Raw genomic sequence first — 15,950 nt, forward strand, 5'->3', positions numbered from 1 at the left:
GGCCCAGGGCACAGCCTCAGGGCCACGGAGGCTCCCTCCTCGCCGGGCAGGGGCAGCCGCAGCCTTGCCCTGAGGAGCCAACAGGCCCTGGGGGGAACGACAGGCCCCGGGAAAGCCGCGGCCTCCACCGGCGGAGGGGAGCGGAAGGCGCGGGCCAGGCCGCTGCCTGCAGAGGGAGCCCGCGCCAGCCAGCCCCGGCCCCCCGTGTGCCGCCCGGTCTCCACGAGCCTCTCAGCCACGATCTCAGTCGAAGGGAGGACTCGCTCTCACCGCAGGCCGGTCCTCGTGTCCGAAACCACATCGCCGGGAACACGACGCGAAGCGCAAGGAACAAACCGGCAAAAGCCTCCACGCTCGGCTTTACCTGCAGACGACCGGTAATGATGACGACGAAGCCTCTGCCGCCTCGTTGATCTGATTCTTCTCCTCCCACGGGGGATGCAGCAAGACCCGCAGGGGCCGGAAAAGCCACAACAGAGCACAAGCGACTAGCGAAAAACGGCCGGCCTGGGGCTGCGTCACGCCTTTCCGACGGCCCAGGCCTGCGGCCTTCGCTAGTGACAGCGTTGACGATCCGGCAGTTCCCGTCGCTGGAGTCCTCATCCGTGAATAGACGCAGGAACTGGCCTATTTTTATATGCATTTACTTCTACGCGATTCCCTGGAAGTCACGGAAACATTTAAACACTCGACTGGTAACTACAGTCAACAGCCACACGTTGGACCAGGCCTGTAGATGGTAACTTCAAATTTTCCGTGGAAAAGGCTTCTCTCTACGCCTCTTCGGGTGGCAGAGGGTACGTGCGTTGAGTGTGCGGGGACAGAAGGGGACCGTAACCTGGATTTGGAGCCACCAGTCACCGGGCCACATGCTGGTGCTGGCAGCGCTGTGCCCGCGGCCTCGGTGGGGGTGACCCTCTCGGGCTGTGTCACTTCGTTTCCCTTGTCACCGCGGCTTGTCCCTGCCTGCTGTCCTCCCGTGTCATTCCAGCTCCCGCGTGCTCGGCGCTTCTCTCCCGTCTCCAGGCCTCCCTGGGGAGCCCAGCTGTTTTGTGCCCTCATGTCCGTCACAGGGTGTCGTCCCTGCTGAGGGCCACCAAGGATAACGTCCCCGGGTACCCAGCTCTCCTCCTGTGCCCAGATGGCCGGCTACAGCTCCTCAAGGAGGGAGCCAACCTCCACTGGACAGGGGTGAATCAGCACCCACCCCTCCCCGCCCCCAGCCTGCAGAGACGGGCAGAGCCCGGCCTGGCGGGCGCAGAGTGAGAACGAGTGACTAACTGCACACGGCTGTGAGCACCGCTCCACAGAGAGCCGGACAGACGGCAGAGAGCGGCCAGCGCAGGCCCCTCCGGAGAGGCGACCTTTAAGAAGGAGCCAGCTCTGCAAGGCCGCCAGCACTCCAGGAGGGGGGACAGCTGGCTCGAGGCCTCAGGGCAGGAATGAGCCCCAGCGTGAGAAGGAGGAGCGGGGAGAAGCATGTTATGGGAGGGGAGAGGGGGCCAGCAGGTCGGTCCACATCCGCCTGCGTACGAGCGAGACCAGAAGGGCCGTGGGGGTTGGTTACGATTTTCAGACAGCACTTCGTCGTGGGAGGATGGTGTCTCACGGGGCCCGAGGGAGGCGGGAAGATGGGCTGGGACGCCGGTCTGGGGCCCAGCGAGGGAGCAGCTCTGACGTGGCCTCCATGGGATGTCGGCGCCTCGGGGTCCCTGCCCAAGCCCTTGGCGGTACCCCACGGGTCGCCACACGCCGTCCTCGGAGTGCTCCCGCCGCAGGGCTCGATCAGACCCAGCTGAAGACAGACATGCCAACCACGAGGAGCACAGGCCTTGACGCTGGGCGGGCCTGGCTCTGGTCCCGTCTTGGCCACTTTGAAACTCGGTGGCCCAGGTCCTGTGGCTCAACGCCCCTGATTCTCGTTGCCAAATATGTACAGACCGAGGGTCACGTTGCCTCCTAGAGCTGTGCGCGAGCGAATGTTAACTCCCAGCACCGAGCCCAGCACACAGCAGGTCGTCGGCACGGCCTTCGGCGACGGTGGCGGCAGTTGTGTTAACACAATAACACTCACCCGACGACCATTTCCGGAGGCCTCTGTGCGCCCAGTCCCGCCCTAGGAGCCCGAATGCTGCAGCACACAAAACACGCCAGAAACCCTCTCCTGCGAGCTTACGTTCTAGAGGAGACACACAAGGAATAACCATTATTTTTTTTAAAAAGTGATTTAATAGTTTGTTAAGAGATGGTAATTGCTATAGAAAGAAACGCGGGTGTGAGTGCTCGGTGGGAGGGGACAGTCGGGGTAGCTGATGGTCGCGGCAGCGGTAGCAGATCAACAAAACTGAAAAGGAATTTTCCACTCAAATGGCTAACCTTGAAATCAGCTCTTTGTTTGCTTCTGCAGACACACTTGCCGCATAGGCCGAAGGGCAGGGTGAGCTCGAGATCGACTGAAGACTCGCCCTCCCCTTTGCCTGTTCTGTCTAGATAGCAGATGTATTGCCTTAGCTTGTTGAGCCCTAGAAAAGCAAGGTCACCCCTGAGCTCGGGGCCCAGGTCTCCAGAGCGCCAGCTCCTCTGGGACCACCGGTGTAGTAAACCTGAGTTCTCCAACTCTCCGAGTGCTGCTTGGTTTCTCGCCCGTCTTGTTTCTGTAACAAACGACTTCATCCCAGTCATCAGACATTCTTCAAAGGTAGACCCGCTCATCGAGAGCCCCTCAGTCATTTGGGTCTTTAAGGGCCTCACAGAAAAAAACACCATGACAGAAGTTTCCCTCATTTAACCCAGAATGTGACACACGGCCATTTCGTGGCCTGGGCTTCGATCCTCCCCGCTCCCTGGTCCCCCCGGCCCGCCAGCCCACGTGCTGCCTTCTAACCTTGGCTCCATCTTCTGTCCTTCCTCTCGGCTCCTGCGCAGCAGAGGGGCTCCAGAGACAGAACACGATGCCAGAACCTCCTGTATGACTTGGCCCGATGGGGTCAACACTGGGCACAGGCCACCTGGGCAGACATAGCCAGGCCTGGCCTGACAGGTGGCGGTCCAGCTGCCCAAAGGCCAGCAGACTGGGTTCAGGGGTGAGGCTGGGAAAGGGGAGAGGCCCCCTACAAAGAGCGAGACGCTTTTCCACGCCGTTTCCGGAGGGTGGCGTGCAGGACGATCGTCAGAACAGTGACATTAAGCAGTGCCATGCTGAGCACACACCCCCTGCCAACTCCAGGCAGGCACTTTGTGTCCTCTGACCTCACCACAGCCCTAAGGCGTGGGGATTGTCCCCACATCAGGAATGGGGGACACTGGGCTTCAGACCGCCTTGCGGAGAGAGATTCCGTCCCAGGCCAGTGTCTGCAAAGCCCGACCCCCCTCCCTCACGGCAGCGCCATCAGACGGCCCCGTGTAGCTGGGGCACGCGGGTGTGCCGGCGGGTCTCGGCTCCCTTTCCAAAGAGAATGAGGAGAGTGAGGCTCGTCCAGCCTGGCCTGGACCATGGCCCGCAAGGCCTGTGTCCACTCGCTTGGTCCCTGCGTTTGTGATAATGGGCCTTTGAGTCTTTTCCGGACGTGCCTGTCTTCCCTGGTTCCCTCAGAGTCACAGTTCCTGAGGCGAAGGACCGGAGCGATTGTCTCTCGTTCCCGGTTCCTAGCTCTGGGCTCTGGGTTCTGTACCCAGGGACACTCGATGGGTGGCGTTGACCGACTGGCTCAGGCCCTGTCTGCCCCCATGAGCCATGTGGAGCAGCTTTGACTGAAACACGAACGGAGTCAGTCAGAGCCAAATAAGCAGCCTGCTCGGTTCTCGCCGCCTCCCCACCCCCGTTCCAAACGCCGCGGGGCACGGCGGCCTGCGTCCCTCCGTGCAAGTTTGTCACACAGACCCCATTTCTCCACAGTGGGCTGGCCCCGGGCTCGTGGTGGCTCGTGGTAGCTCGTGGTGGCCCTTGCCATCATGCCTGCCGTCCTCACCTGACAAATATTTTTAAATTCCTGCTCCCCGCCAGGCAGAAGGGAACAAATACAACCCAGCTCTCCGTGTGCTTTCCCTGTCATCTGGGAAATGACAGGGGAGAAAGCTGATTGTTAAAATTAAAAAAAAAAAAAAAGAGTCTGTGATTACCCGGAATTTTCTTACTTACTATAAACAGGTGAGTAAGTGTAGACTTCGTAAGAGAAAATAAAATACACATATGCCTTTGCTGTAAACACATTAAGTATCTCCGATACGAACCGATATTAGCTGGCTCTTGGAAGGGAAACTGGTATGTGGAGGATATTGCGGGGGGTAGGGAGACTTTTACAATGAATTACTGGGAATATTTTAAATTCGGGCAATAGAAATGGATGGCTTATTTAAGAAATAGCGACGAATTTTTAAAAAGCAAGAGCAGGGAGAGAGAAACCACAGAGGTGTGAAATAATCCGGCTCTAGATCACGCCGACAAATGATTCCCCTGAAAAACACGCCATCCTAATGACAACCCTGTCACGTTCGGATTCGGGTGGCATTTAGCAGTGACGTTTCCTATAGGGATCAACTCTTGCAGAGTTGATGGGAGCCTTTATCGTGCTCCATCAGGCACAGACCAGAATGTGAGGATAACTGCTCGTCTTCTAGGGAGGAAAGGGGTGAAGGAGCGAGGGGGTTGACCTTGAACTGTTGTTCGTCACCTCGCAGAATTCAGAGGAACCCGAGCAGGAGGTGGGAGCGTCGGGTCAGAACCACCGCTCCCTCCAGCTGGCCTCCCCCACGTCAGCCTGGAACGGGCCGTCCTTGACCCGGCCTGTTCGGTCATCCAGGAAGAGCATCTAAAAGCAAGGAAAGAAAGAGAAAGAAGGTGATGATGATGATGAGGAGGAGGAGCGAGACAAAGAAGCCAAGGCCCTAAAGAGAAGGCGTGGACACTCAGAAGGGCTAATGCCACCTGCCTGGCCCCACCTGAAGCGAGGGGGGAGGAGGCTAGCGAAAGCCTGCAGGCGAATTCCTCGCCTTAAAGACTAACATCTCTGCTGCCGCAAAGGTCAGAGGCTCTGGCGGGTTCCCAGGCCTCCCCGGACACTCCCCACGCCCCCAGCTCCTTCCTCCCCTTGGCGGAGAAAGAAAAAGGATTCTGTGAGGGCAAATATCCCCCAGTCCCCTTCTGCTGAGAACTGCCAGCTTCAAGGTGGCATCACTCACGAGCCGCTTTCCATTTACAGATGAAAAGAGAGGGGATTGAGGAGGGAGAGGAGCCGCACAGATGTGAATTACCGGGTGATGCTGAGTGGCTCCCCCGCTGAGCCCGTCGCCATGGCAACACACTCTGGTTATGGACCACTTTGGGAGGGGGCGCAAAGAACTACAGCGCAACATCACGGAAAACAGCAGCGGGTCTGGGCCTCGGCTGTCCGCATCTCTGGAAGCATCCTCTGTACAGATGCGTTTTCACCCCCGCCCCTCGCGGTCGTGGAAGGTGTCCAAAGCTCTTCTACCTTCCAAAATAGAAGGCATTTTCCCGTCTCCTTTCCCACACCCACCCCTCTCCATCATCCGGAGTGCCTCTCTAAGCCCATCTTCCCTAATAAAGCGAGAGGGCGTTCAATGTGCTCTAGTCAACGTGCGTATTCAGTATTGCTATATTTAACCTGGAAGCTGGAATGTGGATTTACTAAATTACCTGGGTCTATCACGTTTACACTTCGATGCGAGTCCTCCGGGCACGTCTCTGTTCTCTTTGTCTTTATCCTACAGCCACCCCGCCAGAGTGCGAGCTGTGGGGGGGAGGGACTCCATGTCTGATGCCAGGAGCCCAGTCGAGTTCGCCGTGGGGGGAGGGGCGGAGGGAGCGAGGAGGGAAGGGCAACCTCACTGTGATCTTAGACAAGAAGAGGCCTCAGGAAAGGCCTGGTCATCCAATCTATTCAGTAGGGTCCAATTTCTTTTGGGATGCCTCTAAGTTCGGTCACCTCACTACTTCAGGAGAGGGCCTGTTCAATGACTTACAACGTCCTTCTGAAAATGCTCCTAGTGCCCGGTAGCTCGCAGGTCGGACTGTCCCCTTGCGTCCTTCGGCCCTTCTGTGACACAGCGAACACCCGGTAAATGCAAGGCGCCCGCAGTTCCCGTAATTCTTACATGGACCCCATCAGGGAGCTTTGCAGAAGAGAAAAGGGAGGTTCAGAGAGAGATGCGCCCAAAGCCACTCGGTGAGCAAGTCGTGAGCCAGGGTGGGACCCACTGTGTCAGTCTCCAAAAGCACGGACCCAGAGTCATGACAATGACGACGAAGGAGCCAGCTCGAGCCAGCGGGAGCGGGGAGGAGCCTGTCTGCGGCCCCGACCTGCTCTCGGAGCTGCAGCTGGAGAGGTGCCGGTGGGAGCTGACGGGTCGCCGGGCGAATGATTGCCATGGCGATCACCCGTCTTCTCGCCTAAACAGAGGAGCAGAAGGGACAGACGAGGGGGAAGCGTGAGGTGCCACCCAGTCCTCAGCTGATGGTCCCGCTTCAGACTGGGCGCAAATGGGTGACCTCTGGCGGTCCTGCGTGCTCCGGCAGCCGTCCGCGTGTGGGGCAGTGCGGCCGACAGCACCGACGCCCGTTTGTTCGGTGTTTCTGTGCATCGGGACCATCTCAGAGGCTTTACGGTTACGATGCTACACGACCGACTCGGAAAGGAGAGCGACTTGCCCAGGGCCCTGCGGCTAACGCGTGGCCGGTCCCCGGCCTGGCCCGCCTGGCGTCTAACGCCGGCTCCTTTCCACGCCACGCTCCAGCTCCTGACCTATCGGTTCGTCCACAGAGATCTCTTGGGGACCCGCTTTGGAGGCGCCGGGAATGCACCAGCAGATCAAGCAAAGATCCTGGGCCCAGTGGGAGGCGAGGGCAAGTGCTCTGGGGAAAATGAAAAACGGAACAAAGCCCAGAGGGCGGGAGGGGCGACCAGGAGGCCCGGACAAGGCAGACGGGGCCGGCAACCCAGGCGAGCTCCTCAGAGGTCAGGTGGCCCTCCGCGCCTGGCGTGGGACTCCGCCAGGGCCTGTCAGGGGAGGGAGTTCCAGACGGGAGTGTGCCCGGCTTGTCGGGGTCAGCGAGAGGAGGAGGCCGGCGTGGCTAACGTGCAGTGAGGCCCCAGGAACGGTTGGAGAGATGGTGAGGGCAGCGTGATGATGCTGACCGTGTCCTGGAGGGCCACAGCCTCTGCGGGGCGCTGAGCGGGTGTCGCCACCCGCCTTCCGTTTCCCGAGGATCCCTCTGGACCTCCCTTAGAGAAGTCATCGCCCCCAGTGGCTTGCCCCTCTGGGCCTGAGCTGCCCCGTGTCTTCGGCAGCTCTGCTTTTTGATGCGTGGAGGTGAACCTCATCGGTGTGGATCCTGAGAAACCCCCAGCCAGGGCTGCGACGTTTTGAGTATAAGAAAATCAGGGAGACGTTGAGCGCATCCCCCACAATCTCGGCCTGAGCGAAGTGCAGAAAGTTCCCATGAAACGCCAAGAATAGTACTTCGGGGCAGAGCTGAGACTTCTGTGGGACAAGAGGGACTTTAAGCCCCGCTGGGGAACACTGGGGCCTCGTCACGGAACCCACTGCAGACACCGCCACGCTCCTGCCGCTTCTCTCGCCTGGGCTCTGGATCCGTTGATAAAACGCTCGTGATTATCGCCGGGAGAGTTTATGATTAAATTGTGATTGTGGGGTCTGCGTGCCCGGAGTTAAACAAAGACAGCCTGGGAACCTCGCGGGCACTGGCCACCGATTTTGGGTGAAGACTGACAAAGAAACAACCCCAGGACTTCATCTCGGCCCTTCACACACGACAGCAGTAGCCTCGCTGCACCTAAGGGTGACAGCCTCTGTCCCGTGAGCCGGCTTAGAACGCGGAAGTGGGTGTGAAGACTTATCAGAACCAGGGCAGTGCCGATGGAGGGTGAGGGGTGTCAGACCACACACAAGCGCACACACATGCACACACAAGCGCACACACACGCACACACAAACACACATGCACACACATACTTGTGCGAACACATGCCTGCACCAAGCACACTCATGTGCGCACGTGTACGCACATGCACATGCACACACCCATGTGCACGCTCACACATGCACACAGATACACCCATGCGCACACATGCACATGTGTGCACGCCCATATGCGCACACACATGTGCACAAACGCACGCACACAACACATGCACACATGCACGCACACAAGCACACCTGCAGCACACGTGCACATGCAACAGATCTGCACACAAATGTGCGCACACATGTGTATGCGCATGCACGCACATGCAGGGGTGTGCACACATGCCCGCACACACATGCACGCACACACACATTCCACTGTAGTATCGAATGTCCACTGACGTGACCCCCGTTACTGCCATATTTGGAAACCAGTTAAAACTGTCCCATGTGATAAACATCACGTGTACGTGCTTCGTGTCCGACGGTAACTGTCCCTCTGCCTGTTTCCTCACCAGACTGTGAGTGCCCTCAGCCTGCTACGCAGAGGGTGCCTGCTAAACATTCATCGGCCGAACAAGGAAACTGAGGCACAAGCCTCGTCCGCGGGGTCTGGAGACGAAGCCGCGGTCTCCGTCGGGACCAGCGCCTTTGCTGGAGGGCCGAGGGGGCTCGTGTCCATGGCGCGAGGAATTTTCTCTCGGCTCGTGTCTAAGAAGGGGCTGAGGAGCTAGGCGTCCCCCCGGCCTCTGTGCCTCTGCCCGGTGGCTGCGGCTTGTCCGCCATGGAGGGCGCCGTTCCTCGGTCATCTGTGGGGACCGGGTGGCTGCTCCCCACACCTCAGGAGAACGAGCAGAGAGGAGGGGACCGGGGGGAATGGGGGGCTGCGCGCTGCTCCGCTCGTCGGGCTGGGGTCAGGCTTTGAAAATATCTCTAATTCTGTTTTCATAGCTTGTTAACCTTTTCCTTCCCAAAACAATGCCGTGTTTGTTTTGGCTCCTTGCGCGGACCGAGGACGGGTCTGCGTCAGAGGCACAAAAGCATTTTTCCCTTAATCTCATTACAAGGGCGCCTGGGCCTCACCCTTCCCAGGGCTCCGGTGACGTGATTTCCTCCTGGAATCGGTTTCTCTTTGTGAAGCTGGGGGAGCCAGTGCGTTTGGCTCTGTAGGGGAGCAGGGAGAGAAAGCAAATGAAGCGGCAATGAAGGCAAAAACGCGGGGTGCCGTGGCGGGGGTGCCATGGCGGGCGGGCGGGGCACTGTGATGCGCGGGGTGCCCTGCGAATGGCCCCACGTGCTGTCCGCAGCCGAGCACGCTGAGACCCAAACTCTAACTCTAATGAGGCCAGGCCTCTCCCTGCGGCCTCCTGAGTTCAGAAAACGCGTGACCGAAAGGGCCAGGGCCGTCGTGGCCGGCGTCCTGTGCGTCCGCTCTCTCCTTGGGTCCCTGTGTCCCCTCGAGCGTCGTCCATCATCCCGCACGGCGGCGCCGACTCGTTCCCGCCAGCGCGTGACTTGTCCCGCCAAGCGCTGTGGGCGCGTTGAAGTCGCGTTTCCATTATTATGTTTGCATGTTTATCCTCAACCCTTGAGGGAATTTTAAGTGTAACCAGTTTTTATTTTGAATTTGCTTTTTCTGTCTTTTCTCGGTACGAGATTTCTTTTTCCCTTCGAATGGTTTCTAAGAATGCAACGGCAGACGCAAAGCCGAACCGAGGGACAGAGGATGGTGGGAAACGAACGACGGGGCCGGGGGAAAGTAACAAATGCCACCCCAACGAAACCGGTCCGCCTGGGCCCGGAGCGCTGGCCAGGGCGGGGCGCGGGCGCGTCTCCCCCGTGGCAGGCCGGATGAGCGGCTGCAACCCGTTTGCGAACACGCGATCGATCACACGGAGCCGAAAAACGTGGCTTCTCCTTTCTCAGGCCCGCGCTTTGCTTTCCAAGGTAGGTAGAGAAATGGCACGACCCGCCCCTGGAGAGGCGGTGCGGGCGGTGGTTAGCGCAGGTGCCTTCCCAGGACTGGCCTCTACGTCCTCCTGTCGTCTGTAAGGTGAGGCTAATAATGGCACCTGCCATGGGGGTCGCAGGTGGCATCCTTCACTCTGTCGAATTTAGACATGAACTGGAAGAAAAGAAACGAAACATCAACCCCTGCTCTTCAGTGGCTTAGCATCCGGGAAATTTTCGAACGTGAGAGGACACGCCCAATGTTCGCATTTCCCATGGACTCACACATTCTCTCCCACTGTCGATTATATTTCCATGTAAGAACGTGTGTGGGTGATGAAAGGTTCTGGGAGGCTTCAGCGTCTGGTCCTCCAGCAGCTTATCAATCACCATTATTCATCTGGGAGCCTCGCGGCCCCCGTGTGTGCCCATCCTGCTGGCAAGGAAGGACCCAGCTGACAGCAGTGCCGACTGTTCGCTGAATTCCAGAGCCGACGCTTCTTCCTGCCTAAGCACAGCTTCACGGCTCACAGCTCAAGATTGCTCTAAGCAAGGCTGCTGTGTCTATGAGAGAGAGAGCGAGAGAGAGCGAGAGAGAAGTAGTTGAAAGGTTATGTTTACATGTGAGATTTCATTTCTCTTTGACCTTCAGGCTTAGAACTTACGCAAACTTGGTCTGGGAGAAAGTGGACCAGACGATGACTATGGCCGAAGGTTGCTGTTAGTGTCCCTGTGCGAGGCAGAGGGCAATGCCAGACCAGCCTCGCTACGCTCCCAACCGGGATGGCGTCGCTGGCAAGCAGCTGGCCCTTCGAACAATCCTTTATCTTCCCCGCCGTGACCAAGCACTGTCGCTGTGTGCCGAGTGCCTGGCTGCCTGTTTGGGAGAGTAATTAATGTGCGTGTAGAGAATTCTATGGAGGAAAGATTTACTGCTGGAGTCCCGTCGAGAGGGGAGTGACGGTGCGAAGTGAGGACAGTTATCTCCGGAGCATCGCGCACTGGGCGATCGGGTAGGTTAGTCTGGCGGAGTCAGGTTGTCACGGGTTAAGGCGGAAACACGCGGGAAATACAGGGCACCGGCCGCAATGAATCATTCGAGTAGCGACAGACCGTCTTAGAGAGCAAACAAGACTTCAGGGAGATTCCAAATTTGGCAATGGGGTCTCCGGTGTGGGGGCGTTCCCCCGCCACCCGTGGTTCTGCAGAAGCCCGGTTTGACAGCAATGTTTTCTCATGGCTGGTCACTGACTCATTGTCTCTGGTTCCTGGTTATACGGGGTTCGCCTGAGGCTAAATGATGACATAGGTCTACTCCTCTGAGCCGAGGCCCCTCGGCATCCTCCGTTTCCAGCTAGGCCCAGGTCAGTAGCCAGTGCGCAGCCTGCCTGGGCCTGTCTGCGTGGGACCCAGCCGGGCTGGGAGCTCACCGCACCACGCAGCAGACAGAGAGAAGCCTTAGGCCTGGGGAGCGAGCGGGCAGTGGGCAGGCCCAGTGGGGCCCAGTGGGGACCGTCCGCGGCCCGGCAGAGGCCCAGGCCCGCAAGTCTCACACCCTTGCAGACACGACTTGGGGGTCCCTCCCAGTTCCTAAGTGCAGACAACTCCCTTTCTGACTATGACCCTGAAGATCAGAGAAGGACATGTCTACACTGGCGGAAAGTTTAATGAGCTACGTCTTCAACCCTCTCTCGTTACGGAAGGAAAATCTGACACACGTGTTCATGGTAAAACTCTGAATCGGATCCCTCTGCCGACTACGCCAGGTCCCTCTCAAGCCACCCATAGGCTAACCGCGTGATGGGGGCAGGAGGGAGCTCGAGACCAGCTGGCTGGGTTCGGCAGCACTGGCCTTCTAGAGACTTCCACCCAATGCAATCCTCCTCCTTAGTCTTCAACGACAGGTTGTAGAAATTTGTTTAAGAGATGTAGATTTGAGTCCTGGCTAATTAGCTAAATTTCCTTTTGAAAGGTTCTCAACAATTTTGGGCCTCGGTTTCTTCCCCTGAACAACCTGGAATAATAGTGATAATAATAATAATATTAATAATAATAATAATAATAGTGGAAACAGCAGTGGTGCCTGGCCAGATGCACTGTCAGCATTACAGTGGGAGCCTAATGACGTAATGAGCGTGGGGTCACTTGACGTGTCTAAAGCCTTCGAAGTGTCGTGTTGTTGATGACGATACTTCCACCGCGTTTCCATTCCTTAAAAACAAACAAGCCGACTGGGTTTCTGTGGCTCGCAGAGAGCCTCTGTCTCTGACCTTGACACCGCGGGGTCATTCGCAGCTCTCAGGCATCTCGCCACCTGCCGTGCAGAGGGACCTCAGTCCTCGGAAGCTGGGGCTGAGTCCTGACTGACAGTCACCATCACGGTGGCCTCGTCACATCGGTGTGCCACCCCCCCACCCCGAGTTTCTGTTTTCCCCGCAACACCGATGTAACGATGAGGACATGGCGGCCCGTCTGCCTCGCAGGGGGCAGGGGCTACGTGACAGTGATGGCGCCCCCCGGCATCGTGATCGTGTTAGCGGGCACGTAGGGTGTGTTCGCACCTGCTCACGGGTTCCCACAGCCCTCCGCGGTCCACGCCAAACCTGTCACCCGCCACTTCTCACGTTCCGCTCAGGCCTCCCCGCCTGCGGCTTCCACACGTGCCCAGAGATGCTACCGGGACCCGGGTCACCTTCCTCTTGCTGCTGGACATGGCTCCCCTCATCGACCTCTGCCTTGCGGGCGCCACCTCCGCTGGGCCCTCGGCGGCCACGTCATGGCCTCCCCTCACCTAAACCCCCTAGAGGACGTCCCCGAGGTCCCCGGCAAAGGCACCCTGTGGCTCCTCTCTGAATGTCCGTCACAGCACATGGCACTCTCTGCCCTGAGTTTTAGATGTTCACGGGCACGTCTTCTCTGTTCTCTATAAATCGACTTGCCGAATGAATGGAGAAATGTGTTTCTTTGGAATAATCGATTTACGTTCGTAGCCGCCTCCATCATACGTTTATAAGTCTTAACAGGAAGGGACCACATCGTACCCACAAGTAAAATTCAATGAACAAACAGGACCTTGTCTCACACAGCCCCGGACGAGGGGACCAAGTATGTGAGACACGTCCTCGTCCTTAAGCTCCCAATCTAGTTGAAAAGGCAAGACCAAAAAAAATGGAGAAAGCAACCCAAATGTCCATTACTAGCGGGAAGGCTAACAAAGAAAAATTACTGTATTCAGACAATATAGACCTTGTCTGCAATGAAAACGAGCAAAGTACTGATACACTCAGCACTGAGGAACCTCGAAAGAATTAGGCCAAGCAAAAGAAGAAGCCAGACACAAAAGATGAGCTGCTGTTTGGTTCCAGTCACGTGACATTCTAGAAGAGGAAAAAGAACTATGAAAAATGGAAGTCAAATCCGTGGTCGGCTGGGTTGTCTTACACGGGCGGAGAGGGGCTGAGGGCTGAGGGCCGAGGCCCCGTGGGGACTTTCTGAAGTGATGGCAGTGTTGGGGTGGCGTTCACACGTACACTTTTGTCATCGAACTGTGCACACTTCGCTTCTGGGCCTTTCACTGTCCGTGAATTGTACCCCAATTAAGTTGATTTAAAAATTAATAGAGAACTAAACGGCACTTTAAAATGTAAACACAGCAATTCTGCCTTATCTGCAGATTCACGTTCATGGTTTCAGTTACTCGAGGTCAACCGCGGTGGAAAAATATGAACCGGGAAATTCTACCAATAAACAATCTGCAGGTTTTAAACAGCGAGCGAGCCATTCTGAGCAGCGTGATGAAATTTCCGTGCCGTGGACACCCCGCACCTGACTTAGGAGCCATCGCGATGTCACAGTGCTTGCGCTCAAGTCACCCTATTTCACTTAATCGCAGCCCCAAAGTCACATACTTTGGTGACAATATATTGTTATAAAATTGTTCCGTTTCGTTGCTGGCTCTTGTCACCGATCGTTTGCCGTGCCTACTTTATAAACGAAGCTGTACCACAGGTGCGTCTGCATAAGAAGAAACGGTGCGGGCGGGTTTGGTGCTGACCCGCGGTTTCAGGCGTCGCTGGGGGGTCTTGGACCGTGTCCCCCACGGAAAGGGGGCAACTGTAACAGTTCCAGATGACGACGGAGAGATACAGCAAGTCATGACCGACAGCGAAGGTTAGTCACATAGACGATAGTCGTGCTGAGGGTCCAGGGGAGGCTGCCGCCCCCGCAGGCCGTGTGGTCTGGAAAGCGGGGACCTGAAGGACCTCGAGAGGGACAGAGAGAAGGACGAGTGTGCGCCTGGCGGGGCGTCGTGCTCCTTTCGTAGGGAACGACACCCTCGTCGTAGACCCAGGACCCAGGAAGCACGCAACGAATAATTGTTAATAAACGAATGAGCGCAAGGAACGTGATCTTTCACCTCTGTTCAGGAGGTGTAGACGCACGCCCAGCCGGGCCGTGCGCACACACCGGACTGTGGGCACTGCGTGTCTCTGCCCCTCTGCCAAGCTGCTCCCTCTGCTGGAGCTCCCTCCCGTCCCTTCCGTGCCTGGAGACATCCGCTCATCTTCCTTGGAAGGGTCGTCTCTCCGGGGACAGCCTCCCGTGGTGGCTAACTCTTCCGGCCGTCCAGGACTCTCCCCCGGTGCCAGGGCTAGCGGCGGCCAAGGTGTCTGTGCATGGCCCCTAACCAGCCGCTTGCCAGGTAGCCAGGTGCTTTCCTGAACGGAGTCATTTTTAAAATGTGTGCAAGGAAACGCCAGGTGTCCAAGGCCGGCCAAGGGCCAGTCTGCTGCTTGGTGGGACACTTGGCCCCCACTTGGTAGGGGCCCCCCTCTGCAGGGGGCCAGGTCCGCGCGTATGCCTGGCCCTCAGCCGGCCCAGCGCCCTGCAGGAGCCATTCTTTAGAAGGTTCTGAATGCCCAGCATCATGGACCCAGAAGGCTGTCAACTATCTGTCATCATACGGGTCTACAAGTGGGATGTTGCACCTGGCGAATCTCCCGTGCCACCCAGCCCTGGCTGCCTTGGGGCAGGAGACCGGAAAGGGGCCGCTTACTCAGAATCTCAGGGTGTCTGAGGGTAGAAGGACTTAAATGATCACTGGCTCCAAACGGATGGGGGACTGAGTTAAAAAGGTGAAGTGATACACTCTGGGGACCTTAAAAATGGACAGAGAATCGAAGAGACCCTTTCTGTCCTCTTGTAAACACGAGGCAGAGCGGGGGAGGGAAGGCAGAGAAAAGAATCAGTCAGTCAAAAGTCACCTGGAACAGACCCACCAGGGGAGACATGCTGTATTCAGGTTTCTGGAAGGATGTTAGTAACAGCGTGCAAGGTGGGGGCGGGGGAAGGGGTTGCCACATAAAAACTGCCCTTGATAAAGGCCCTTGAAACAGATAAAGGCATGGTTTGCTGCCTGGTGGCCTTGAGCCTTTTCACTCTGCTCTGTCCAGCTGGGTTTGCAGATTGAGGTCTGGGAGCGCGATTGCGTTTTTGTTCCAACTGATACCGGAGTAGTTTGTTTGGAACAATGTGACTTTGTTCCTTTGCCGGCGGTGGCCGGCAGCAGAGCCGTTGCTCAGGAAAGGGACAAACACACGAGGAACTTGTTGAAAGTGAGCATGTTGTGCATCGTTGGCACAGGGGCCGCGGCGCTGGCCAGGCCGGCGAGCGTGGCTATCGAGACGGAGGTTTGGTGACCCTGGTGGCAGGAAGAGATGCCTCAAAAGACACCCTTTCCAGGGCCACCCCGATGCAGAGGCTCTGGCCGGGGTCATTTATAACAGGCGCTCAGAGCGATGTATCAGAAGCCGGGAAAGAGAGCCTCGTATTATTCAAAAATCATTTGCACTTTGCAAGGGGGTCCATCAGCTGCATTCTGAAAGGCAGAGAGGCTGGGGCCGGGGTCAGCTCGCAAAGCCCATCGTGGGCATGTTCCTCCCAAATCCACACCAGTGACGTCGGGTGCCAGCTCGAAACGGGCCGCGATGGAAGTATTTACACCATGGAAACTGGCAAACGCTATGAAAGCAGAAGTTTCTTTTTGTGTACTTGCT

General features: G+C 57.5%; 2 long non-coding RNA genes across 2 annotated transcripts; both read right to left on the bottom strand.

The window, feature by feature from the left end:
- Positions 1–4,088: 4,088 nt before the first annotated feature.
- Positions 4,089–8,045, bottom strand: LOC120592568 (uncharacterized). Its single transcript, XR_005650144.1, has 2 exons — positions 5,251–8,045; positions 4,089–4,808 (listed from the first exon to the last, which is right to left on the bottom strand). It is a non-coding gene; the product is annotated as an uncharacterized LOC120592568 (long non-coding RNA).
- Positions 8,046–9,502: 1,457 nt separating this feature from the next.
- Positions 9,503–10,451, bottom strand: LOC120592566 (uncharacterized). Its single transcript, XR_005650143.1, has 2 exons — positions 10,180–10,451; positions 9,503–10,069 (listed from the first exon to the last, which is right to left on the bottom strand). It is a non-coding gene; the product is annotated as an uncharacterized LOC120592566 (long non-coding RNA).
- Between the last annotated feature and the right edge of the window lie 5,499 nt (positions 10,452–15,950).

The sequence above is a fragment of the Pteropus medius genome, unplaced genomic scaffold, assembly GCF_902729225.1.
Source record: "Pteropus medius unplaced genomic scaffold, Ma_sr-lr_union100, whole genome shotgun sequence".
NCBI lineage: Eukaryota > Metazoa > Chordata > Mammalia > Chiroptera > Pteropodidae > Pteropus > Pteropus medius.